We start from the raw sequence: 27,186 nt of genomic DNA, 5'->3' as shown, positions 1-27,186 counted from the left end.
GTTCAAGATGCTGGATTTACAAAAACGGCACTGCACCAAGAGTCGGATGGCTCTTCTCAACTGTATATATATATATCCATCCATCCATCCATCGTCAACCGCTTATCCTGTGTACAGGGTCGCGGGGGGCTGGAGCCTATCCCAGCTAACATTGGGCTAAAGGTGGGGACACCATGGACAGGTCGCCAGTCCATCGCAGATATATATATATATATATATATATATATATATATATAAGATAATTGTTGTGCTTAAATTGTGCTTGTTTAACAGAACCAGAGCAGATCATTTTCACTGCTGTTGTTCTTACGTCCAGGGACAGATTACAACCACGCCAATGGGGCCAGTGCCCAGGGGCCCTTGACTACCAGGGGGCCCTTGAATGCCCAGGGATGCCCTGGGCTTTAAAGCTGCGTGGTCTAGTTTGGTGATCCCCCCCGCTTGAAAACCCTTTTGGGCAACAACTTTTTGGCACGAAGTGTGGAATGTTGGACACTTCATGCAGTCAACGCTCATGGCTTGCCGTATGTAGCGGAAGGGGTGGAGTTACCTGCTGCATTGCTGATCTGACAATCACTTGTAAATAATGGAGAATGTGGCAACTTCAGTAAAGACAGCACCTTACAAATGTAAGCTGAATGCTTTACCATCCATCACCCCACGCTGTGTGAATATGTTATTTGAATCTTTTTAGCAAGTCAATCCACTCGGCAGCATCTTTGGAACGCTCTCAGGCAGGCTGGACAACTATATCTGTGTAAACAATTACAGCTCCTATGTACTTGAATGGGAAATGTTGAGTGCATGCGTTGTGGAAGTCAGGAGCAATCCAAAGATAGTCCTTTGAAGCTGGTGTGGTGTGAAGCAAAGCCCAGGTCAGTTTCTTCCCCGTCACCCGGGCAGAGACTGAGCAATCCTCCTCCAAGGGAACTGGGGGATAATACAGGCGAAGTCAACAGCAAACAGGAAGGTAACCACACCTCTAGAGACAGGCAACCAACAGACACACAAGCAATCTCCAACTAAGCAAAAGAGCATGGTTATCACTTGACACCAAACGATAAACTGGCAAAGAAAGAGGGAAAACACAAGGAATAAGTAGGGAGTGCAATCAGTGAGAAACAGATGGAACGGGCGAGTAAATCATTGCCATGATCAGTGCCTCTCGGGGAACGATCAGCCAGCTCCACCTGTGAGACATGAGGGAGAGAGAAAAACAAACAACAGTATGTGCCAGCAAAAATGCCGGAACCATGACACTTAAGTGTTGAACTGAGATTAGCTAATGTGTTTATGCATGCCTTTGAAACGTCACTTACATCAGCTGTTAAACAGCGACTGTTTCTGTGTAGTTAAACAAAAATAAGTGTTCCATTACACTTTTAAAATTCATACACTACATGGCTAAGTGTATAGTGTATAGCGCATCATTTGGGGCACAGCTTCTGTTTTCATATACTGTAAATCCTGGTTTGTGTCTGTGGGATTACAGTCAGTCACTCCCTACCTCAAATGTCATTACAAAAGTGATGCCACCACCATTTGTAATGTTTAACCAAGGTTTGCTGACTAATAGCATAAAAAGAAGGTTAGAAAATAAAGCAAACTTCCAAACTATACCAAGAGACTAACCATGAAGAACAGCTTGAGTTGAGTAAATCAGTTATCAACACTACTATATAAAGTTTCCAGGGCTAGTATCCCAAAATTATTTATTGAAGAGACCATTGGCACCAATGGTTTCTACAATCTATTCAGGCTTACGATGCTTTTGGAAAACACATCACAGGCCACTTTGCACCTATGTTTGCCAGAGTCATTTACTCATCCCAGATTAGTTGCAGATTTAGGACTGAAAGCATTCTCTGTTCACAAAATTAATTAGCCACTTAAACTGCTAAAATGTAAAACCAGTAAAAATGTGTGTACACATGGCTGAAAGTTTGTGATTGTACACACGTTCTCAAGTATGTGTTTTATTAATATCATCGTGAGCTCAGGAAATGGCATATAAACTTGCCTAAGCCCATTTTGTGCATTTTAAGGCTGCCGAGCTGGACAAAGGTGACCTGAGGTCAAAATACATGTCTGGATCATGTTTCCCCAATACAAAAGCACTAACAGAACCACAGACTATAACTGGGCCTTGACCCAACCAGGCCTGCACAAAACTGGCACACAGCGTTAGCCACTTTCTGCAAGCGTGTAAGCCACAACATCTGTGTTCAAGATGGAGATAAACTTATTAGGAACAGTGAAGGACCAATGTCTGATGAGCATGGTCATCTATCTTGTACCTCCTTCGCAATTAGGGATGGGTCACAAAGGTTGACTAGTCATCCAACACCTGACTAGTTGATTAATGAGTACAAGTAGATATTTACCTGAAGGATTTTTTTAAATATATTTATATACAATTTTCAGCAAAGGTGCTTTAGTTAGTGTGTTGACAGTGTGCTGTGCTTTAGCTGTTAGAAAAAGTTTCCTTTCAGAAAAGATGCATCTTTAAATTAATTTACATTCAAACTCACTGCTACAGCCATACACATTTAGATGGTTGTCTTTGGTCATTGCATCATTTCTCACACTTTTTGTTTTGAGCATTCTGTCAAAAATTGGAAGGGTTGCATTTTTAAAATGCTGTGTCAAGTCCAAAATAGCCCAACTTTTTAAAATGCATCTTTATACCAGCATTCTGTTTGATTTTGTTGCACACTCACTAGCTGTTTTAAAGTGCAAGAGCTTGTAATATGTCAACACATAAGCAGCCATATCACCCTGCAGCTCTTGCCGGGTTGCCCAGTACCTGGAAGGTTGCTGCTGGAAGAGATATTAGGGAGGCCAGCAGGGGTTGCTCACCCTGTGGTATGTGTGGTATTATGTCCTAATGCCCCAGTATAGTGATGGGGATACTATACTGTAAATAGGTCCTGGCCAAATCCACCCCATTGGCCCTTATCTATCATGGTCTCCTAATAATCCCCATTCATGAATTGGCTACATCACTCTACTCTCCTCTCCATCAATAGCTGGTGTGTGGTGAGCGTACTGGCACACTATGGCTGCCGTCGCATCATCCAGGTGGATGCTGCACACTGGTGGTGGTTGAGGAGTTCTCTTACGAGAGGTTCTCTCGTATTGCGTAAGCTAGCTTACGCTACGGGAAAGATTCATCTTTTCTGAGATATTGAAGCCAAAAAATTATCCTTAATTTTGTATCATTTGTCAACGCAGTGCAGCAACTGCAGACCTTGAGCGGGCTAGCTAGCGAGCTCATTGGTTGCTCTTCGGCAACTGCTGCAGCCTATAGACGAACTTGCGTGAACTCGCTACCAATGAGAGGCACCCGCGCTCACTGTCCCAAAGCCCGCCAGAATGGGCGTGGCTAGGGTGCATATAAGCGCAGTTCGTGAGGCTGGAACCCTGATTTTCATCTCTTCAGCGAAGCTCTTCGCATCTCTGAAACTGCAAGAAGCCGCCGCCGTTCGAGGGGCATCAAGCAAGCTTGGACAGCACTCGAAGAAGCTGGCGCCGCCACCTTCAGCCATCCTGCGAGCTACGCCATCCGGCGACGTATCCTTTTAAAGCAAACTAGTTCCTCAGTGAACTTCACAAAAGAGCACGAGCGTCTTTTTAAAGATGCCTCGCGACCTGCGGTTCATGCCGCACCCCTCTCAGCGCGGAGACCGCCACATCTTCTGCGCTCTCTGCCTGGGACTGGGGCATGCAGAGCTCGCCGCTGACGGCGGATGCGACCTCTGCGGAGCTTCGGCGTCGACCCTGCGGCTCGACTGGCGCCAGGACCGCCGCCGCTTCTGTTTCGCGCCGAAGAAGCCGCCCCAAAGGCTGCCGGAACCGGTTTAGAGCGACTGTCCCACGAGCCTCTCCTCGAAGCATCGCTCACCCTCCCGCCCGACGCCAGAGTTGCCGAGCGCGACTGCTGCCACCTCGAGAGCTAGGCAGAGGACAAGGGCTGCTGTTCCATCATGGCTCGACAGCCAGGAGTGGTCACAGCTCCTCATCGCCCAGGAATCCAGCAGGACCCGCCGGAGTCGAAGGGGAACTGATACGCCTCCTCACACAGGCCGCCGACCGCCTCGGGCTCGGAGTGGTCACCGCCCCTGAGCAGGCTCCCAACAGACTCGACGGCTGCTTTCTTCAAAGCCGTCACCGCGCGGCGCCAGCCCGGCCGCTCCCTTCCTGCCGAACTCCACGCCGAGCTCTCTAAATCGTGGAACGCGCCTCTCGGCCAGGATTCGATCCCACGTCTCCACCTCTCGCTTCAGTGGACGCGCGCGCCGAGAAGGGCTACTCTTCCATCCCCCGGTCGAGGATTCGGTAGCAGCACACCTTTGCCTGCCCTCCGCGAGATGGCGGTCTAAGCCAGTGCTCCCGCCTAAGGCCTGCAGAACTACTTCTCGCCTGTGTTGGCAGCGCCTATTCGCGCCACGGCCAAGCCGGTTATTTTCTTGTCCCCAAGAAAGACGGCGGCCTCAGACCAATATTAGATCTCAGGGTTTTGAACAAGGTGCTTGCAAAAGACCGCTCAAAATGCTTACAATCAGGAAACTCCTCGCGCATGATGCGCCAGGGGACTGGTTTATTTCTCTCGATCTGAAAGATGCCTATTTTCAGATTCAGATAAATCCCCGTCACAGGCCATTCTTGAGATTCAGCTTCGACGGTCAGGTTTATCAATACACCGTCCTCCGTTCGGCCTGTCCTTAGCACCCCGTACTTTCACGAAGTGCATGGATGCGGCACTCGCACCCCTGCGGAGTCAGGGCTTGCGAATTCTGAACTATTTGGACGATTGGCTGATTTTGGCACAGTCACATACGGAGCTTCTGTCTCACAGGACAGTTCTCCTCAGTCATCTGAACAGTCTGGGTCTTGCAGTCAATTGGACCAAGAGCTCACTACAGCCCAGTCAGGCAATTTCCTTCCTTGGAATAGAACTAGACTCTGTGGCAATGACGGCTCGCTTATCTACACGGCGTGCGCGTCTTTTCAGATGAACAGCCTCACGCCTCTGAAAAAATTTCAGAGAGTGTTAGGTTACATGGCCTCAGCCGCAGCAGTACTTCAGCTGGGTTTACTGTGCATACGCCCGCTTCAGCATTGGCTAAACACCCGCGCGTCTCGCCGGGCGTGGGCCACAGGCCGCCAGCCGATCAGAGTGACTCAGACCTGTATATCAGCTCTGCAGCCTTGGACGGTGGCCGAATGGTATCAGCGGGGAGTGACGATGGGAGCTGTATCTCGCCGAAAAGTCATCTCGACAGACGCGTCCAACACGGGTTGGGGTGCGGTCTGCGAGGGCTCGCCGGTTTTCGGCCTATGGTCAGTTCAGGAAAAGCTCCTTCACATAAATTGTCTGGAAATGATAGCGGTCGAGTACACGCTCGTGTGCTTCCTCTCGGTCATTCAGGGTCACCACGTCCTGGTCCGTTCGGACAACAGATCTGTGGTATCCTATCTAAACCGTCAGGGCGGTGTCAGATCCAGGAACCTCTTCCATCTGACAAAACGCATACTAAGTTGGTCCCAGGGCCACCTGCACTCGCTGAGGGCGAAGCACGTGCCAGGCCACCTGAACGACGGCCCAGACAGACTGTCCAGAGACAATGTTCCCCCAGGGGCATGGTCCCTGCACGCTCAAACAGTCCAGAAATTATGGCAAATATTCGGCAGAGCAGAGATAGACCTCTTCGCGTCAGAAGAGAACTCTCACTGCCCAGTATTTTTCTCGAAAAGCGAGAACGCGCTGGCCCAGGACTGGCCCAACCGCCCGCTTTACGCCTTCCCTCCCGTCTCGCTATTGCCACAGGTAATGCAGAGGATCAGGGAAACGCGCCACTCGGTGCTCCTCATAGCCCCGCGCTGGGAGAATCAGACATGGTTCCCGGAGCTTACGCAGCTGTCACTGACAGCCCCGTGGCCCATCCCAGTGAGAGCAGATCTCCTCTCTCAAGCTCGCGACACGATCTGGCATCCCCACCCAGAGCGCTGGGCGCTGCACGCGTGGGTGATCAATGACTACCCGTCGCTTTGCCAGAAGGAGTAATGAACACTATCATACACGCTAGAGCCCCTTCCACGAGAAGACTCTATGCGTCCAAATGGTCGGTGTTTTCAAAATGGTGCACCGACAGAGACCTGGACCCACGGACATGTGGGGTGTCGTCACTGCTCGTGTTTTTACAAGAGCTGTTGGATAAGGGCAGATCCCCATCCACGCTCAAAGTGTACGTGGCGGCCGTCGCGGCGTTCGCCGAACCCCTGCACGGCCAGTCACGGGAAAAACGAGCTGGTCATCCGCTTCCTCAGGGGAGCTAGAAGGATGAACCCCCGCGCCCCCATCGGTTCCTATCTGGGATCTTTCTGTAGTTCTCGAAGCTATGAAAGCCCCCTTTCGAACCGCTTGAATCCGTGGATTTGAAATACCTTTCACTCAAAACCGCTTTTCTGACTGCCCTGTCATCAGTTAAACGTGTGGGAGACCTTCACGCCCTGTCTGTCAGCCTGCGTGTATGGAGTTTGGACCAAGTGACTCCAAGGTCATTTTAAAGCCTAGACACGGCTATGTCCCCAAGGTGATCGGTACTCCTTTCAGAGCACAGATTATTTCCCTATCGGCTCTGCCAGCATCCGATAGCTGAACGCGACACAAATCTCCTTTGCCCAGTCAGAGCACTGAGATAGTATACTGCGCGCTCCGCCTCTTTCAGACGCAGCTGAGCAGCTTTTCGTTTCGCTCGAGGGCGCACCAAGGGTCTCGCCACCTCGAAACAGACACTGTCTAGATGGATAGTGGACGCTATTGCTGCCGCGTGACGCGTCGAAAGACCTGCCATGCCCGTTAGGCATTAGGGACTCACTCCACCAGAGGCATGGCCTCCTCGTGGGCATGGTCCAGCGGGATTTCCATTCAGGACATATGTGTGGCAGCGGGCTGGGCTTCCCCTCCACCTTTGTCAGATTTTACAATCTGGAAGTGCCCGCTCTGCAGGCAAAACTACTAGCGGTTTAATACGCTACAGCTCCCCTGGTGAGCTGCACTAATGGGACACATTCCACACAGACCGGCACCGCCGCTCTGTTTTTCCCTTCCCACTATGTGCTTATGTATCACACACACACTGACCCAGCACTCTTGCCGCCAAATATTATTTCCCCACTCACAAGGGCTCCCCGGGTCCCCCACCCCCTGGGGCTCATGCAGTGGATGCTTGGCCGACGGCGTTGACAATGGGTTCCTGTAGCGTAAGCTAGCTTACGCAATACGAGAGAACCTCTCGTGAAGAGAACGCCTCGGTTACCTCACGTAACCTCGGTTCTCTCTAGATGAGGGAACGCAGTATTGGCGTAGCTGGCCGTGCTCACGCCACGAGCGATTTTCGCTTCATTCAATGAAAACCAGGGTTCCAGCCTACAAACTGCGCTTATATGCACCCTAGCCACGCCCATTCTGGCGGGCTTTGGAACAGTGAGCGCAAGTTCCTCTATAGGCTGCAGCAGTTGCCGCAGAGCAACCAATGAGCTCGCTAGCTAGCCTGCTCAAGGTCTGCAGTTGCTGCACTGCGTTGACAATGGATACAAAATTAAGGATAATTTTTTGGCTTCAATATCTCAGAAAAGATGAATCTTTCCCGTAGCGTAAGCTAGCTTACGCAATACTCGTTCCCTCATCTAGAGAGAACCGAGGTTACGTAGGTAACCGAGACGATTCCACCTATACTATGTAAAGCTCTTTGAGTGCCTAACATATTATTATTAACACACATTTTGCAATACGTCAGGTGAACCTGAAACCAGCCTAATTATACAAGACTTCCTTAAGACCGATTGATCAACAAGTCTTTCGGGCAACCCATGACTTGTTGGTTTTGAAAATAAGTAGTTTTTCACATCCCTATTTGCAATCATAAAACATACTGACAGATTGAAACAGCGAAACAAGACATTCACAAAAAAAAAAAAAAAAATGTAGGACAGGACTTTATTTGATCCATCTGGAATGGATTGGATTGTAAAATGTGGATGTTATGTACTAGAATGGAGACAGGTGGTTCAAAAATAGGTGGACTTGGTGATGGTAACCTAAAAAAGAAAGAGTATACAGAGACAGTGCAAGTTATGACATTTTGATGAAAAATTACGAAGCCATACCTTGTTTTCTTTGGAATGGAGTGCAGCAATGACTCGTGCACAGTAAGTTCAGGAATGTGTATTAAGCAAATAAAGAGGGGTCAGTTTTGATTTCATGTTTACTCTAAAATGTTTAAGTTTTGACTACTAAACATGAATACTGCAGGTCTGATCCTGTCTCAATTTTTTTAAGGAAACACCAGACCATTTCATTAAAATAATCAAAGTAAAATATCTGAGAAAAACTATGCAAAACAGATAAACAGATAGTCCGACCCCAAACTCACACCATTAGATGACCCACACCATGATGCTTGGTCGGGCTGGACAGGACTGCTCAAACAAACAGAACAATGTTTTTGATAATGTCACAGAGGCACAGTGTTTACATTTTTCATGGAAATCAACTCGGAATTGGGTAACTTATACCTATAGTTGTTTACTTATTAAGCTTGGATAGGAGAAAGTTTTTTAAAATTGAAAAACAACAAAAAAAAAACATACTTCACCTTTAAAAGGATGTGAAAGATTGTTTCCCATTTTGGGAGTACAGAAGTGACGGCAATTTAATGGCTTACTCTTTTCTTTTAAACAAAGGACCCCAATGGGCTAGTAGATATGGTTTTAATAAATTGAAAATCTGTTATTTATTATACCTACCAAGAAACTTTATTTTATCTTCTCCAGCTTTTTAAAAAGGATTTAGGGTAAAAAGAAAATAATATCTTTTTCTTTCTGGGTTAGCACATTTTCATGGAAGCCCAACCTCTTGGCTTTCAAGCGCCAAAAACAACAGTTGGCATATGCAACAGCTCTGAGCCGAACAGAGATAGTGCCCCGGAGATCTTTAGTGACTCTATTTGTAGTTGCCAGGACATGGTTCTATTAACACAACCAAATGTTTATGCCATGTATTATGCAAACCTTGAGTTAGCTCTCCCAGCCTTTTTTGACGTAAGCTTGAGAAAGTATATAATCACCTAATAATTTGATATTAAATAACTCTTGGCTGATTTATATCAGACATCAGGAGCTGCATAGGGAACAATGATTAAGTGCTGAAGAATTTGAAAACCGATCTCAAGTTTTGGTAGAAAAGGGTGGTGCCATGTTTAAAAAAGTTTATATGCGTTTAGATGTTTGGCAGTGCTTTAAATATGCGTGCGTCTCTTTTGGTCAGCTTCGAGTTCTAGCCTTAGATACAGTTTTATTTTTGTAATTGTTAACTGTAATACATTTTAAGAAATATGAGGTTAAAAATGTCAAATAAATTCCCTTTGAATTAACTGATTGAACTCTAATAAAAAGTTAACCAAGAAATATGCTTCATGTGGCAAAATCTAAATTAGCGGGTTTGGTTCAAGTCTAAAATATTATTTAACATCACTGAACCAACCTGAATGCATTAGGTTACATCAACAAAAGTCATTTTATGGGTTATCAGATGGAAATAGCATCTTAATGGAACAATTGCAGGTTACCATTTTTGACAGTTAATATTCAGATTTTAAAATGTAATTGACAGTGTTTATATGTGTAGTATTTTCAGACTGAATTGTGATTCTGAATGATTGGCAAAGTGGTTCTGAGGCAGCATTTCATTTACACAAAACCGAATCATAAAACGAAACTTGCCGAAAATGTTAACACTATTCTATTGCGGCCTTGCACGCACTGATATTACACTTTCATTTCTGTCGCATTATATACAAGTGTAAGAGACACCCCCAATTTATAAAGGTTAAGCAATTAAATGTGATATATTACATGCCCCCCACCCACCCAATGCACTGAGCAATTGAATGTGGTATATCACATGCATATGTTTTCCCACAGTATTTTTCCCCATAAATCTATGCCATATTACATTTTACAGTATTGTAATGTGGTAATTAGTAGAATTGCCTTGGCAACAGTGCAGTAAATTCATAAAACCTTAATATGTTTCATTGGTAACATTTTGCAATAAAGTTAATATGTTAGCATTTGTTGAACTTACAAGAAGTAGTACATTTTCAGCACATATTAATCTTGGTTAATGTTAATATTAATACATTTTTAACATTAAATGTATATAGTATGTTAGCATTAGTTATTGCATTATGAACTAACATGATCAAACAAAGAGCAATTGTATGTTTAGAAATTAACTTTACCCAAGATTAATAAATGCAGTAAAAATATCTGATTGTTTATTTTTTGGTTCATGGTATGGTGTTAACAAATGTTAACAAATACAACCTTGTTGTAAAGTGTTACGGTTTAATTACTTTACAATAAATGTAAATTCTAGCAGCATTTACCATCATATGAACCAAACATGAGTTCACCACATTACAATAAAAACACAAGACATATTCAGGGTTTTATAACAAGCCACAATATTTTACAGTTTACATTATTATAGTTTCATCTCTGGTGGCAGAGCTGTTTTAAATCAAGCTAAGACATGTGGCCAGAGCAGTGACTTACAAGCACTCTACTATTTAAAAGTCAACATTCTTCCTTTATGTCTTTATGATGCAACTTTATTATTCTGTAGTAATTATTAGTATTTTTGTCCCTTAGTAACCTAATTCATAATCCCCTCTGTCTTGAAAGGAACTGTTGACATCAAAATACAAATTATGTCTGCTGCAGTCAGCATGTCCATTGCCTGACCTATATCCTTTAAATATGCATTGTTTAGTAACAGCTGATCTGAGATCAGCTCTTCCTTCTTTAGCCCATATTCCCTTTGCATCATAATGGGTATATCAGTAATGATCTGAGAACAGAAACAGTTTGTTAAAAATCAGTCCATTAATAAGTAGCCCATAGCAGACAGGAAGTGTCAGCTGAACTGCAGATTTGGGAACAGCTGGTGTTCATATTTTATACCTTAGATACACATGTACAAATATATGTCTTTTTAATTTCTGGCATTTAACCATAATCCACAAATGTATATTATGCAATAATTGCTACTTTTTAATACAGCAGATTTGACTATTACTATTGCTTAGGATTAAGTTTAGGTTAGGGTTAGTGACAGTTATGGTGACTATTTTTGCAATTGTATTTTTAATATGATGCTTTTTAACTGACCACGAACATTTGATGTACGGTAGTTTTGCAGGTACTGTACCCCTACCATCCATTGAAAATCCAATTTACTGCATGTTTTTAAAGATACTAATGCCTTTATTAACTTAACATATTATAATGAAAATTCCTCTCCTTGTCCCCGATTGTAACCTCTCATTACTGTTATGTTTACTCTACATCTCTGTGTGATGCAGTAAACCTGACCTATACCAAATGAAATCTCTATCCTAATAACTTTGAGGCAGAAAAAAGGCATCTGCTTTCGAGTTATAACCCTCCGTGTTGTAGTGTCAGGTCGGCAGGTGAGCGAAAAGTCTTTCTGTTAAGTTGAGAGAGAGTCTTAAGACTGCTATGAAAGAGACTGCTATTTTTTTTTTATATTTAGGTTCCGCAGACAAACAATGGCATAGATACAGTCGGCTATACGTAATACCCAGGGGCGTGGTTTAGTGTGGGGGGAAACAAAGCTTTGTTACCATAGTTACTCGTACATTCCTTTGAGGAAAAGGGCAGAAATATCTGACAAATTTGGCTATTTTAACAAATAAAAATATGAATCTATTGTGTCATTTTTTGAACTCCAAACAATGACAAAAAAACTGATATTTTTATTGCTCGAAGCACTCACGTTTCCATAATGGTATAAATATTGTGTGTGTGGGGGGGGGGTGTACTTGCTTGTTTGGATTATTTTGATTTCTCCCCATTTTCCTCATAGAAATGTATGAGTAACTACGCCAACATCGCTTTGCTTTCCCCCACGAGTGGTTGAGGCCTCCTTGCCGACTGTATCTATTGGCAAGAAATAATCATTAAAAGGTTGTCACTTTCTAACCTCAAGTCTCCATTTAAAGGAATATTGCCAAGATGCGATTAGCTGTTAACTAATTGGTACATTCCTCAGCATAATTAAATCACTCAATAGCTGAAACCAATGGCAGCAGCATAGCTATCCAGTCAGTCACTTTACAGACTGGGCGATGATATGTGTGTCAACCAATTTTGCTATACTGTTAATACTGCTGTAAATACTGTATGTGTGCATGGCTATCAGTGGTATTGTACATTGGGGAACTGTACACTAAATATCACTATACTAGAAAAAAATGGGTAACGTGTTTTGATCAGTTTCTGACTGATGGTTAGTTCTCCCAAACGTTCCTCTAATTGATTCATTTATTTTAAACTTGAATACCAGTTACATGAGAACAACTATTAGTCATAATTACCACTTTAAAGATAGTTTGTGGTTTGAAAGTTAGACTTTGATTGGCTATAAACCCGCTATGCGCTGTCGCAGACAAGTAAACAATGTTGCATTTTATTCTTCATGATTTGTGGATTCAGATGACATCATCCTCCGCTCTGCAAGTGGTCGTTTAAATTTTACGACTCTTAATTGTCATTTAACAATTTTTTTAGTTAATGAGGCTTTGAACGGTCACATTCTTGAAACACTTGATAATTACGATGAAAAAACACTTGTTTCACACAAAACTGGATGTGAAAACAGATTGATTTTACTCCATTTGACGGCTTTGGTTTGTTGTTGACAAATTCGATTTTGATATGGATGATACATCAACTAGCCTTTATCTCGGTGGGCCAAGGCATGGTTACATTTGCCATCTGAACACGCACACACAAATTGGACTGTATTCAATGAGCTTAGGCCGTGTGACAAAATGTATTTGTCCCACCATAGTAAATGAATGGGAAAGACTAAAACAATTATTACACTAAGCCTGTAACACAAAAAAGGGTTAAATGACAAAAACGAAATCACAAATTAGGATGGTCTATTTAAGCCTAGTGTGACCCGTCTAGGTGGTCATTTTGTAGAATTGTAAGAAGTTTATTGGTTTTATGGCTTAGTTTATGAATGATTCAAAATGCCAATATGCATGAAGCCATCAAACTGAGTCAAATCAATCTGTCAAATTGAAATCCAATTTTGTGTGATTTTCTATCATAATCATTGTTTCAAAAATGAGACCTCTCAAATCCTATAACACTTTTTCAGATTGTTCAGGTAAACTGTTGTCTACAGAACTCAAAAAATGGTTAAGAGACAAAAACTGTGAAAAATTCACATATCATCAAGGTCTTTTTGAGCTTACCTTTGACCTGTGAAGATGGCCAGTTTTTAGAACTATAAGCTGATTTTCTATCATTACTCAATGCAATGGGGATAGAACAGTTAAGTGTTTTGTGATTGTGAAAGTTTTCACAAATCAGGCTCTATCTAAAACAAGTAAATTTGCTTGAACCCAGACTGCATGTTTGCTGGAAATGTGAAAGTGAAGAAAGAAAAATGAAGAGTGCTTATTAGTCACCGTCCCGACTCATGGACTTAAAAAGGGTTGACAGGAAAACAAATCACAAATCAGACTGGTCAAGATGAGAGTGGTTTCAGTCTTCTAGGTGTTCAACTTTTAGTTATTTGCATCAGAAAATTAAGAGTCGTAAAATTTAAACAACCAATTGCAGAGCGGAGGATGATGTCATCTGAATCCACAAATCATGAAGAATAAAACGCAACATTATTTACTTGTCTGCGACAGCGCATAGCGGGTTTATAGTCTAAATTTCAAACCACAAACTATCTTTAAAGCGGTGGCATGATTCTCTTTTCACACCGCTGTGGCCTCGTTGTGAGAATTAATAAGCCATTGTTTTCCTCAATGCCATATGTATGAGCTCTAGCAACCCTGTGTCAGTGCCAGCCTTTTCATCTGTCACCGTACTGTACAGCTGCCAGCAATAAGAGCAAACGGCTGAACACGCTTCGTTGTGTATGTGCGTCAATATTTTTTTGGCCAATAACAATCAACTTCCTCAGGACGTGTAGCTCGCTGCTTTCTAAAAATACTCACGTTTGTCCCGCATTTGCCTTATAACAAAGGCTAGATGTAAATTTCTGTTACCTTCAGGTCACTGACAATGAATTTGTTGGATTTCAGGAGGGGGTGCAGTGAATTTAAAGTCAACATGAAACAGATTTACTTCCACAAATGTGATGTACTTCAGAGTGAAACAGGATTTCAATTAAAACAAATGTAGGTGGTTTGTGAAAACTCGTAAAACTATGGAGCCTGAATGTTTGCCAATGAAAATGCATTGCATTTTCAAAACTAAAGTTATGTGCTATTGTTGTTGTAACATTTATTACATTAAAGTAAAACAACAAGGGCTAGCTCGCCAAAAAATTTAAATTATCTCATCATTTACTGTATATAGTAGGTGTGGCTGAAAACAGATCCAAGTTTAAGTCCTTTTTAACTCCAAATCTTCACTTTCACTTTTACATCTGAAAGTGAAAGTTAACGTGGAAATTTATTGTAAAAAAAAAAAAAAAAAGGACTTAAACATTGATCTGTTTCTCACCCAAACCTATAATACCACTTCTGAAGATATGGATTGAAACTCTTCATATGGATTACTTTTAAGTTTCCTTAATGTGATTTTTGGAGCTACAAACGTCTGGTCACCATTCACTTGCATTGTATGGACCTACAGAGCTGAAATATTCTTCTAAAGAAAGTCAGACACATCTGGGATGGCATGAGAGAGAGAGAGAGAGAGAGAGAGAGAGAGAGAGAGAGAGAGAGAGAGAGAGAATTACCTACAGCAGTAGACTAAAACAATACCTTTTATATGCCTTTATACTTCTTTGTTAGTGCTTAAAAATATAGTCTTGCTTAAAAAGTTATCACATTTTTAAGCAAGACTATATTATCATATATATTATCTATGTTAAATGTGTGATGCTTTTTGAAGAAATGAAATAAAAATATGAAAGATAATTTGCAATTCATATAAATTGCTGTTGCATTCCTTTTATGAGAGTTACTGTCCTCCTTCACATGCTTTGAAGAAATGAATTATTCTGGATCTTCTCTGCATAAGCTTGCCTTTTTCCCTTTAATGGTATTAAAAAAATATATGCTTTTTTGTTTGTTTTTAACCATGTAGTACAACTACACGTGGACACCATTGTGGATCGCTGTGTTTTTTTAGAATGACTTAGCCTCAGGTACTTTTGTGAAAAAAATTTGACAATTAAAATAACAATCACATCTAAAATCAAATAAATCTAATCTATCCATGTAAACAGAGAGTTCCCACTCATTTATTTTGCATTCTTCATTTATGTCACTTCACGTGGAGTTTTAGAACACAAGAAGCTCTTTTATTTCCCTGCTGAGTTGATACATTTTCAGATAGTCTGAAATTAATACTAGCCGTTTCAGCAGGATCTACATCTGAATGTATCTTGTGTGTTCCCACAAAGAAACATTAAGAAGTCAAACTTTCAATTGAGCAGTCTTTGTTTAGAAGACCACCCCTCTACCTCATCCTGAAAGGTTTCCTGGCAGATATTCATTATGAAGGCCTTGAGATGTCCACCTGAGGCAACAGGAACCAGTCTGGGGAAGAAATGGATAATAAAGGGCACTTTCCAACTCTTGGAAAAAGTAGCATTTATGTTCTTTTTCAACAATATTTTAGTGAAAGGAGGTGCTTATCCTTCAGGAAAAGTTTTTTGTCCACCTCGTGGGGTCAAACAAATCAATTAAACAAAAGTTTTTCAACCCTGTGACCAAAATTTGGGACATGTCTGAATACCGTTAAAACTGAGAATTATGAATGAAATTCTAATTTTAAGATTGTATTAAAAAATGGGTAATAGAGTGAGGCAGAACGACCCATCCCTCCCTCATGTCATCGTCACTCCGCCTCTTCTTAAGGCCGTCATTCAGCCATGTTCAAAACAGGAGTGGGTAGGAAGGAGGAGAGGCGCAATTTAATAAGCCTTGTTTGGCAGTGAATGATGAGATGCACCTGAGGTAAATAGAGCCTCAATACCTCTGCCTTTAAAATGCCTCTCCTCAGGGGACCGGTCTCTAACTCCCATGCATGCACCCTGATAACATTGCAAGTCCAGGAGCAGAGCAGGGAGGGCACCCCAACATGGGATAGATGTGTCAGCAGGGACGAGAGCAAATGCCACACCCGATGGGCCAGGATGCTATTCCCCTCAAGTGCCGTGGCCCAAGTAAGATTAGGCTAATTTAGATGCTGACGCCCCCGGAACCGGCTCCTTATTCCTGGGCCAGACCTCCACTAAGCCCCTTTTCACCACATGGACCCCAGATTGCCCCTTTCTTTTGGACACTTTCCCCAGTGGACACTTTAATTCCCTTTTTTGTTTGTTATTTAAAATAAACGCCTCTCCGAGGCCTGACACTACACCCAGGTTGCAGATTTAGCCAAAATTAAGCTAAAAATCTCTCAAGTTTGGCCTAAATTAGGCCTGAATCACTCAAGGGCTAGTTTGTAGGTGTAGAGACTTTAGTAACATGGCTGGTCCAGATGAATTCAGTCAACACAAATCACTAATTCTCTATGTTCAAAATGGAAGGAGAGTATTAACTTTTCTTCTCAACTTCCTGTAGAAAGTGAGGAATGCTGAATTTTTATTTGAATTTTTTTATTATTATATATATATATATATATATATATATATATATATATATATATATATATATATATATATATATAGAGGCTCTGAGCCAAAGGCACTGTACATATGGCCTCAATAGAAAAAATACTTCCTGTTTGGCACTCTGATATTTTCCCATCCGCTCACATAAAGCTATACTAGTAACTTTGTATTAATTATGAGGGAAACTGGTGGTATCACAGTTAGATGTTGCATGTAGCTACATATATATTTTATATGTTGTCGTAAGAAACTGCATGGTGTAAATCTTGAAGACATGTTTAAAAAAAATCACAGAGTAGAGTTACATATCATGTGCTTTGCATGTGTGTGAGATGAATGTACCTAAGTTAAACTGTCTGTGAACTTCAGTACTACATGTGTGCTTTCTACAATAGATATTATTACAGTGAAGGTAACAGCCAAAGGACAATATACAATAGAAATTCAGGAGATGTCTTTCTGGCTAACATCAACAAATCACAGTGTGTGTTGCAATGTCATAGGTCTCCACAATAAGAGAATAATGTATATTAATCACGAGTGAATAATGAGCAGCATGACATGTTGTTCTTGGCATACACTGAAGGTGAACTAAGAACGGATGCCCTGAAATACAAAACCAGTGGTCTGAAAATGTACTTGTAAACACATTATAGCCCCAAAAAGGATTCAGAATCTAATTCGGTTTCAAACACATGTTGGATGTTGTCACATGACATCATAGCGGGTAGCAGTAATAAGTGAGTGGTTTAGTTCCCAGCATTTTCCCGGTTGGTATGAAGGTTTAGTGGTTTGCCAGATGCTCCTAATAGTCACTTACAATGTTTCAGGTGAGGGGGATATGCTACATTTGCCAAGCAATCCACAGCCTAGTTGTATCACTTATAATTTGTAAAAAGCTTAAATCTCTGAAAATCATCGAAAAAGCGGTGTATTGCGCTTGGCAATGACACAGTCGAAATTCCCCTTCCTTGTCCTTGGAATGGCTGAGAATACCTGGAAGTGTCCCTGTAAATAGACGTCCATGAGTACAAATCTGACTGAAGTTTAGTACTCTGGAGAGACATTGTATGAATCACCGATCCAAGCGAACATGTTGTTTTATCTGAAATATGGCTACAATGATTATTTAGCCCTTGCCAAATGTTCTTTGTAAGGTTTATGCATCAAGGCTTGTTCAATGAGTGGGATCTTATACTTTGGACTGCTTCTGTGGTCCCTATGTGTGGTTTTACAACATATGGTTTAAATCTATGGTGCAATGTCAATGAGGTGTCTATAGCATGTGAGCACACCAGGTTCAGCATATGTCATGTTGCCTTTTCTAGAAGTCATTTCCTGGCTCTGATGACATAAATGGTTGATATGTTTTGTTCTCTGTTCAACACATCATCTCTCTGACTCTAATAAAAGACAGACTAACAAACAAACAGTGCCACGTGCATTAAGTTAGACTGATCACACTGTGAATTCAGCAACAGTAGGTCAAAAGTCCTGCTGACATCTGTCTGCTTTCTGGAATTTGAACTACTGCCCCCTGTGGCCGAAGCTGGAAGTGTTGTTGAACATATGAGCTCCAGTTTCTGGGTAAAATGTCCACAGAGTGTCGCTAAAATAGTTGTAAATTATGGAACACAGTTAACCGGAATGTATATTCTATTAACCATACTGCCAAACCCCAACCCTAAACCTAACCATCAGTGGAGTGAAAATGTAATTTTAGATTGAAAACGCAATTTAAAGCGCTACACTGATTATAAATATGATTTTATGCTTTGGAAGCATCCTCTCTGATGCCACTTCCTCCTTGTGTACTAGGTTTTTAGTCCCTTTTTTGTTTTGTTTTTTCAGGTTCATCATGGAAGTTATCACTGCAGCAGTTGGGCTTTGAAAGGTAAGAGAAATCTTTCAAGTTAGAGATCTGCAAGCTTAAGTGTGAATGCTGAAAACAGATAAAGTATTGTATGCTTGCAGAGTGTGCAGTGTTTTGGTTGGACGCATGAAACGCCAGCCTGGGCATTGGTCAGACGGATGATCTATCAGAACTTAGGGAAAACTGAATATTACGAATATAGTGTAATTGAATCTAGCCTAATATAAATTATAACATGATCAAGGCATGTCCATCTGTTATGGCTCAGATATTATGTTATGACAGAAAGATGAAAGATACGGATACATATTTTTCATGAAAGGTTTAAAGAAGGAAAACAAAATCTTGGGATTGTCATCCAACTGTACGGTAATGACGCAGTTTATCAACTAAACTGTCAAAGTAACCCTTAGAGAGTTTGGAGATTCAAAACAAACTGCAGCATTTTAATTCAGCTCATTGTTTAGATTTGCACACAAACGACTGCCACAGAGGATTAGCTTAATAGACCTCCTTTGATGCTAAAATGCTTATTTTGAAAGCCTGATGAGAAAGGGTTTAGTAGAATACTTTTCTCTTTCTAAATGTTGGGCCTCTTTTGCCATTTATGGACAGGGATTGTCAAAGAGGATATAGAAAATGATAGGGAGCAGAGGGGGGTGGAATCGGGACTAGGTTTAGGGTTAGGTTATGGAGGCACAAAACATATTTGCCCAGGTCGACCACAAAAGGACCACCATGCAGTGTTTATTGTCATGGGTCCAAATCAAGTCTCAAGTCTTTCAAGGCCAAGTCTAAATCAATCCTCAGGTCTTAAGTTCAAAGTATACTTCGGTCAGACAAGGACAGAGAGTACAGGATGCGTGACGCTAATCTAGAGCAGAGTGCCTAAGCACTGAACGTTCGCAGCCTGATTTTTCTAACTGCGTTTCTTTGATCGTGCAGAATGCATGTCCACAAGGTGACAACACTCACATTTGAGCCTTTACAGTCACAAAGAAACACTAGCAGAAGATGTAATCGCCTGTAATTAACAGGAGATGAAGGTAAAAACAACAACAGTGGATGTGCACATCAAGAACGTGTGTGAGGAGGTCTGGAGATACCTGCATTTGTATAACTCGATTCTGAAGGACTATAAAGACATCTTCATGAAGTAGAGTAAACTTTGACAGGCTCATGTTCAACTGTGCACAGACATTGTGCATAAAAATCGAAGTGTACTTTGGTCTTTAGTCTTTCATCATGAGTCCAAATAAGATCAAATATAGGAGTTTATTTTTTTACATCAATCAAAACATGATTTCATCTTCAATAGCATGCTCTTTAAAAATGTACTGTTTTACCATTAAATTTACTAGAATTGTTCGGCTGTCGATTGGCATTATCAAGTTGTTTGGACTAACCACATGGTTACTGTTGTTGAGAGTTCTTCTCAGGGGCGGTCAAATGACTAGATGTTGACTCTTCTTTCACCAGCAATAATTACATACAGACTCTGTGTGATTGGCTTGTTGATGGTTTGTTGTTTCATTTTAACCATTCACACACCTAAAAGTGAGTATCTTTTTGCTGGCATAAATCAAACTACTGGATCAAGTTAATGTTGTACTTCAAATCCAAAATCAGTTCTTGAACAATAAATCAATCTTACCCCTAGACGCATTGGGTAATTTCTATAGAACCATTGACAGGTTGGCACTGGACCAAGGCACCAGCCTAAATTTGACTTGTTTGATTGACTTAGTCATTAGGCAGTAGTGGGTGGCACCATTTTTACAAGTCCCTCTTTACTTTTTCATCTTTATAAACGTATTTACAGTACTTGTATACACATTTTTTGTCTTCTTTGTTAAGCGACTGTTATCAATGGGCCGCAATGTCTGGTGTCACTCCCTGAGGTCTCTTGGCTGTAAACCTTGCTGTCTTGGCACTTCCTGTTGAGTGGTTGGAGTCTGGAAAGCAGGTGGCTGACTCTGATGAATGCTAATCAGACAGCAGCGACAGCGCTGCATGAATAAAGATGGCGTCAGTTTGCATGTAGCGCATACAGGCCAGACTCTGGCAGTGGTCCACCCGATGACAGACTATAAACAAACTGTGAAAGGAAGGCATTTGGTTATGATCTCTCATGCATGTGTGCATGTAGACATGCAAATGTGTGGTAACCTGGCAGACTGTGTAATGGCTTTTTTTTTATATTTTATTTTTTTCTTTACTGCGGGCACTAGTACAGTAAGTCCTTGGGATTGATTTTTATAAAAAAAAAAACAGATATAAACAACTTTTTTTTTATTGTATAGAGGTTGCATTATGTCCGGGAAACTTTTTGACCATGTCTTCGTGATTTTGAAAGTTGCAATTGTGTAATTGTTTACAAAGAAGACAACACTGTTATTGAGGACCATGCTTAAGATAAAATGTGAGACGTGTAACATGCCAAAAAAAAAAGCTCTTGGCAAATATCGATTACCTTGACTTACCCAGAACAAAATCTTTAGTAACACCTTACACAAGTTAACGCAATAGTTAACATGAACTAACAATGAAGAAAATAGTTTACCCTATTTAGAAATCTTGGTTAATGTTTATTCTACATATAGTGTATTATTACATTTTTTTTTTAATTAAAATAATAATTATATATATATATATTTAAATGCATAAATCTTTAAAACAGATTAAAATATTGTTTTGAGTGTATAAAATCAAGATTTATTATTTCTGTGAATTATCATTGTTTATTGCTAGTTCATGATAAACTTATTCATGTTTACAAATAGAATCTCTGCAAAAAAATTTAAAATATTCAAGTTTCCACCACAAAATGATATTAAAACATACCTAATCTGAGATATGAGAGAAATTACATTTGGATGAAAATATTCATGATGTTACAGAAAAAAAGACAAAAATAAATCCCTGTGATGCATGTATTTACTGTCAGAAATTGTTTGTGAACGAAGTAATAAAAAAAAAAAAAAAGTTAAATTGTAAATAAAATGTTTAAGGGATTTCAGTTTCGTGCACATTGAAGTTGAAGAAACACCTGTACATGCACGCACACATTAGCATGTCTGCGTGCATGTCTGCGTGCACATTGAAGTTGAAGAAACACCTGTACATGCACGCAGACATGCTAATGTGTGGTAAGACTGTTTGGCTATCTATTAGGAACAGTAAATCTTTTAAAAACAAAGTGATTGTTTTAGGCCCTGCAGTTGCATTTTATTGGCAGAAGTGAGGAGGCTTGCGACAGAAAATACATCTCATTTGTGAAGACCATCTGAATACTGATAGTCTGCACACAACAGCTGGAAGTGGTTACAACATTCGTGTCAGACGTGATCTGTATGAGGTTAGTGACAGACATGTGTAATTTACCTGACGGCAGAGGAAAAGCAGTGTCTGGAAGTCTAGCGTAAGCCATATGTGTGATGATGAAATACCCAGAGCAAGATTACACAACAAATCCTTATGCAGCTCTTGGGATGTATGCATTGCAATTCGATAATGTGTGCAAATGGTATTGCCTAAACAACTGATGGTTTAGCAGACTGTGTGTGTTTCGAGAGCCTGGTCAAGTTTTAATTTACCTACCAAAATAGGGTCTATATAAGCTCTTGTTTGCCCTAGGTATGAAGCACTGGTGTGTTTGTCGGCCTGCGTGCTTGTGCTATGGATGTAAATGATACCTCATATTGTCTGGATAGGAGTTGTGGTTCTACTTTTCTAAGTGATCAGACTTACAGTACATTATTCACCTGGTGGATGATAAAATAGCTATAGATTCCATAGACTGACATTGAATGATGGACACGAGCCATATTTAGAGACCAGAATATCATAGAGACTTGGAGAGGGCTCTTTTGATGTAGGCCAGTAAACCCACCTAACAACCACTCAGAACCTCCTAGTAACCATCTAGCATTGCCATGGCAACTTATCCCTAATACTGTCCTGAGAAACACTTTTAAAACAATGGCAACCTCAATAGAAAAATGCTTTAATAAAACGATTATAAATCGTATAAATAAAAATGAGCCGCACAAATCACACGCTTGCACTTTTGTATGCATCGTTGTTCGTAAACTGGACTGAGAGTTTCACAGCTGAAATCAACAGATTTATACATAATTTCAGCAAATATACGACAGCTCGCTGCTCACTGCACCCTTACACTAAACTCGACATGTGTCCAATGAGCTGCGGAATGCTGAGAGGAAGAGAGAAAGAGAGAGAGAGAAAAAAAGACAGAGAGAGCGAGAGAGAGAAAGAGAGACAGAGAGACTCAGTAGCACTAATTATTTGTGCTTATTGTAATAATACGATAGAAAGATAAAATAATTGTTTTGATCTATGTTGTATCTTTTATAAATACTTAACTACTTGTTAACGTGAATAAATGTGTGCAGGAATTGCATTATGTACATGGAACTTAAAATTGTGTGCAACACCCGCATTCCCATTGCGAATTTCATGCTTTGCTTGTAATAAGTGGCACAAGACAAGGCTATATCACAAAAATAGCCAGTTATTTATCCGTTATGGACGTGTTAATCAGGCTACTAGTCTGATTGGATAAGTTTCATTAGCCCCTTCAAAAATCCGAGCCCTGAAAATACTGGAATATACCCAAATATTGAAAAATGAAAGGTTTGTAGACCACACTATGGTAATTGTTACTTCTATACAGGATTTTAACTCAAACCCTAAGGAATATTTAAGGAATTTTTCATGGAGATTTCATAAAATTCAATTATTTCAATTATTTCCATTTTCATGTGCATTTAAGTTGGCCATGCTTTTATGAAGGTCATTTCTGAGCATTTGTTTTCTTTATCATATCAACATTTCATGTTGTGTACCGTGGTATGTGTTGTTTAAATTTGATCATTTGTCTCACCCAAACAAAGTTTTATTTATTCTAGCGTTTGCGATTTCTGAGAAACACTCACAAATTATAGCATAACCAACACACTCTCACAGCGAAATTGTCAGGATTCATATGGCTTTTCTAAATTTGGCTAATTCGTATGATATTGTGCGACTACACTCGTTTGAATTCCTATGACTTTCAATACAGCTAATGACGCTAATGAGCATCTAATACGCGACAATTTCTGTCACACACACAACAGCTTCCTATCAGGTTTACACACTCTACTGATTTGTTAAATCTAGATAGAGGGTTTGGGTAAGGGCATAATATTAATAAGTGTGTCCTTAACGCCTCGTGCGCAGAACTCTCACTTACTTCCGTCATTAGACATCGGGAATTTCTAATGAATTCATACAAGTTTATGCGAACAATATCATGCGAGACCATATGAAGTAGCCAACTCGTAAATTATATGATGAAGTCATACGAGATTATGTGAACAACATCGTGCGAGACCATATGAAATAGCCAACTTGTAAATTATATGATGAAGTCGTACAAGTTTATGTGAAAAACATTGTGCGAGAAAATACAAAATAGCCAACTCGTAAATGATATGATGAAGTCATACGAGTTTATGCGAACAACATTGTGCGAGAACATATGAATTTTCGTGCCAGACCATCTCCTAAATTATTTACGAATTTTCTTGAGATCAAGATCAAACTGAGGCTTTGACAAAGGTTTCCTCATTTAGGAATGCCTGATCCCATTAAATATTTATCAATATGAAATACTTCAAGCATTCTTCAAATCATTGTTAATGTGACATGTTCTGATACGCTATATCAAAATGTATTTCCTACATCACTTGCTTAATTAATTGGTCACAAATGGGGCCTATGAGCCGAAAAATGTACAGTATGAACTCACAGTAGACATGTAAAAATAACCCTTTTTGTTTTTTCTGTTTAAATTGGGCTCTAACAGAATAAATCACAAGTGTTAATCTTGAATCTATGATTAAACCAGAGCATTAAAACACAAGGATATTGCAACAGGCAGTTCCTTATGAGCAATGCCATGTGAACACTGAATCACGCCACTGTACACTGTGTTGCTTTTGGATAGAAGTGAGTCAAACGCATCTTTGGATGCTGCCCTCTCAGCATGAACTGTACATTTGGACTCACTGTTATTTTCTGTACAAATAATTAGGCTATAATTACTCTCTGCGATTTGTAGAGATGTTAATTTGGGTTTGTTTGTGCTGAAATCCAAACCTGCAGTCACTAGAAGTGATTTAGCAAAAGGCTAGTTATCAAAGAAGGAAGCCCCTTTATCCGTCATGTAGACTAAACTTGCTTGAATATTATTAGCCAACAAGTCATTTATAGGCACAAATTAGCATGACTCAGGCAGGTTAGCATGACTCAGACAGACTTGTGGCTGGCCACTTTGTAGGCCTGTAGAGTGGAGTTTTTTATTGACTCACTTTGCAAACATTAAGGTTGAATGATTCACCCTCACAGCCAGCTGGTCCTCAATTTTGAAAGGGCTAAACAGGCTATTTTGGCTAAACAGCCAAAATTATACTCATAAGTATGAGTCCTGATGAGCATGCGAGTCCACAAGAGCCGAATGTGTCCACAAAATGACGTGGTTGCTTCAGAAATTAGCTTTTCACCTCACATTTGCTTTTTATGACACTATCGGTTAGGTTTAGGTTTAGGTTTAGGTTGGGAGTTCGCATTTGTTGATTTAAAATTTGATATAGCATAAACCTTAAAAACCTTGTCTGTTTGGGAGAAAATTGTACATGCTTTCAGCACCACAGAGTGGACATTTCATCTCGGAAGTAGTTAAAGAACCACGTAATATCATTTTGCAAAACTGTCACCACTGTCACGTAATTTTCATGAGATCAAGCGGCAATTATCAGAATGACTGAAGGAGTTTGCATGTTTTCATATTTACTCAATAATACTGATTAAGTACAATCTTTTAAGTTTCTAATAACTACAGTATATTTAAATGAAACAAACAAAACGTAAAATTTAAAGTCAGTAAATGATGATCATCAAAGTTTGAGGCTGTTTTTTCAACCCTTTGTTTAATTGTGTTTTAAATGAATAACTCAAAGAAATACACAAAACAGTAGCTGCAGGCTTTAATTTTTATATTTAAAAAATTTTGGACATAAGATTTTGAGAGACCACTCTCTGAATTGAAATGCACAATTCAGAAATGATACTAGCCACACAATAAAGAGGGGTCGACTCTCCTAATAACAAGTAATATTCCATTTTATTCATTGGCATTTTCACACTGATGTGGAAAAATCAGCGTGACCGTTGTAAAAGCAGCACAGGTACAGTACATGTTGAGGGAAATCTCTTTAAATTCTGCAAACATTGACCTCTGAGACATTGGTATTAACAGCTTCAGTCAGCACTGCACGAGCTAATGGCGCTATAGCGGCTGTGTGCGGGAAAACACTGAGATGACAGCATCAATATGAGACGACCCAATGTTTATCACATTTCAAGCTCGTGACATGATCCCTTCCCAAATGTTGGCTTTAGATTTATAACTTCTGTGCTCTGTTTGGGTGGTTTTGTGCTGATCAACAATAGCTGTGTTTGTCAAGAATTACTGGTAACACTTTACAATAAGGTGTTATTTGTTAATGCATTAGGTATCATGAATGAACAATTAACAATATTTTACAGCATTTATTAATCTTTGTTAACGTTGGTTATTAAATATATACATTTTCATTGTTAGTTCCTAGTGCATTAACTAATGTTAACATATACAATATTTGATTGAAAAAAAAAAAAGGATGTATGTATGTTGAAATTAACATTAACTAAGATTAATAATTAGTGTAGAAGTAGTTTTAATTGATAGTTCATGTTATCTAATGTTGATAACTGATGATGGGGGTCTTCGCTGTCCCCTACTTTGCTTGGTACATTTTCCTGCTTTTTTGTACTTAGCCGATCACATGCCTGTAAGCCAACACCGTGTGGTCATGTAAATGTCTTAAATGGCTTTCCTTTATCATTGTAAATGCATAAACTGCTTATGATACTGAATTAATATACAGAAAAAACAATCAACACTGGTACATTTTTGCAATAAATACCTTTACCTTTAGTTCTTACCGGCTTATCTAATGTACACAAGTGTTGTGTGCATTCCTCTTCACGGTATGACGTTAAAGCAGGGAATAACTTCATTTTTTTCAAATGCTTTTTTCTTGCATTGTCTTTGTCTTTCTTTGTTTATATATATATATATATATATATATATATATATATATATATATATATATATATATATATATATATATATATATATATATATAAATCAGCCACAGCATTAAAACCGCCTGCCTGATAGTGTGTAGGTCCCCATCGTGCCGCCAAAACCAAACCCGCATCTCAGAATAGCATTCTTAGATGCTTTTCTTCTCACCACAATTGTACATAGCGGTTATCTGAGTTACCGTAGACTTTGTCAATTCGAACCAGTCTGCCAGATGGGCTAGTTTGAGAATATCTGTAACTGCTGATCTCCGGGGATTTTCTCACACAACAGTCTCTAGAATTAACTCAGAATGGTGTCAAAAACTAAAAACCTCCAGTGAGGGGCAGATCTGTGGATGAAAACACCTTG

General features: G+C 40.1%; 1 pseudogene; it reads left to right on the top strand.

Moving 5' to 3' along the window:
• The window catches only part of LOC127635137 (piezo-type mechanosensitive ion channel component 2-like), a 164,722-nt pseudogene that overhangs the window by 55,812 nt on the left and 81,724 nt on the right, over positions 1 to 27,186 (top strand).

The sequence above is a fragment of the Xyrauchen texanus genome, chromosome 42 (assembly GCF_025860055.1).
Source record: "Xyrauchen texanus isolate HMW12.3.18 chromosome 42, RBS_HiC_50CHRs, whole genome shotgun sequence".
Taxonomy (NCBI): Eukaryota; Metazoa; Chordata; class Actinopteri; order Cypriniformes; family Catostomidae; genus Xyrauchen; species Xyrauchen texanus.
Note: the sequence above shows the minus strand (reverse complement) of the source record. Positions and strands in the feature narration are given on the sequence as shown.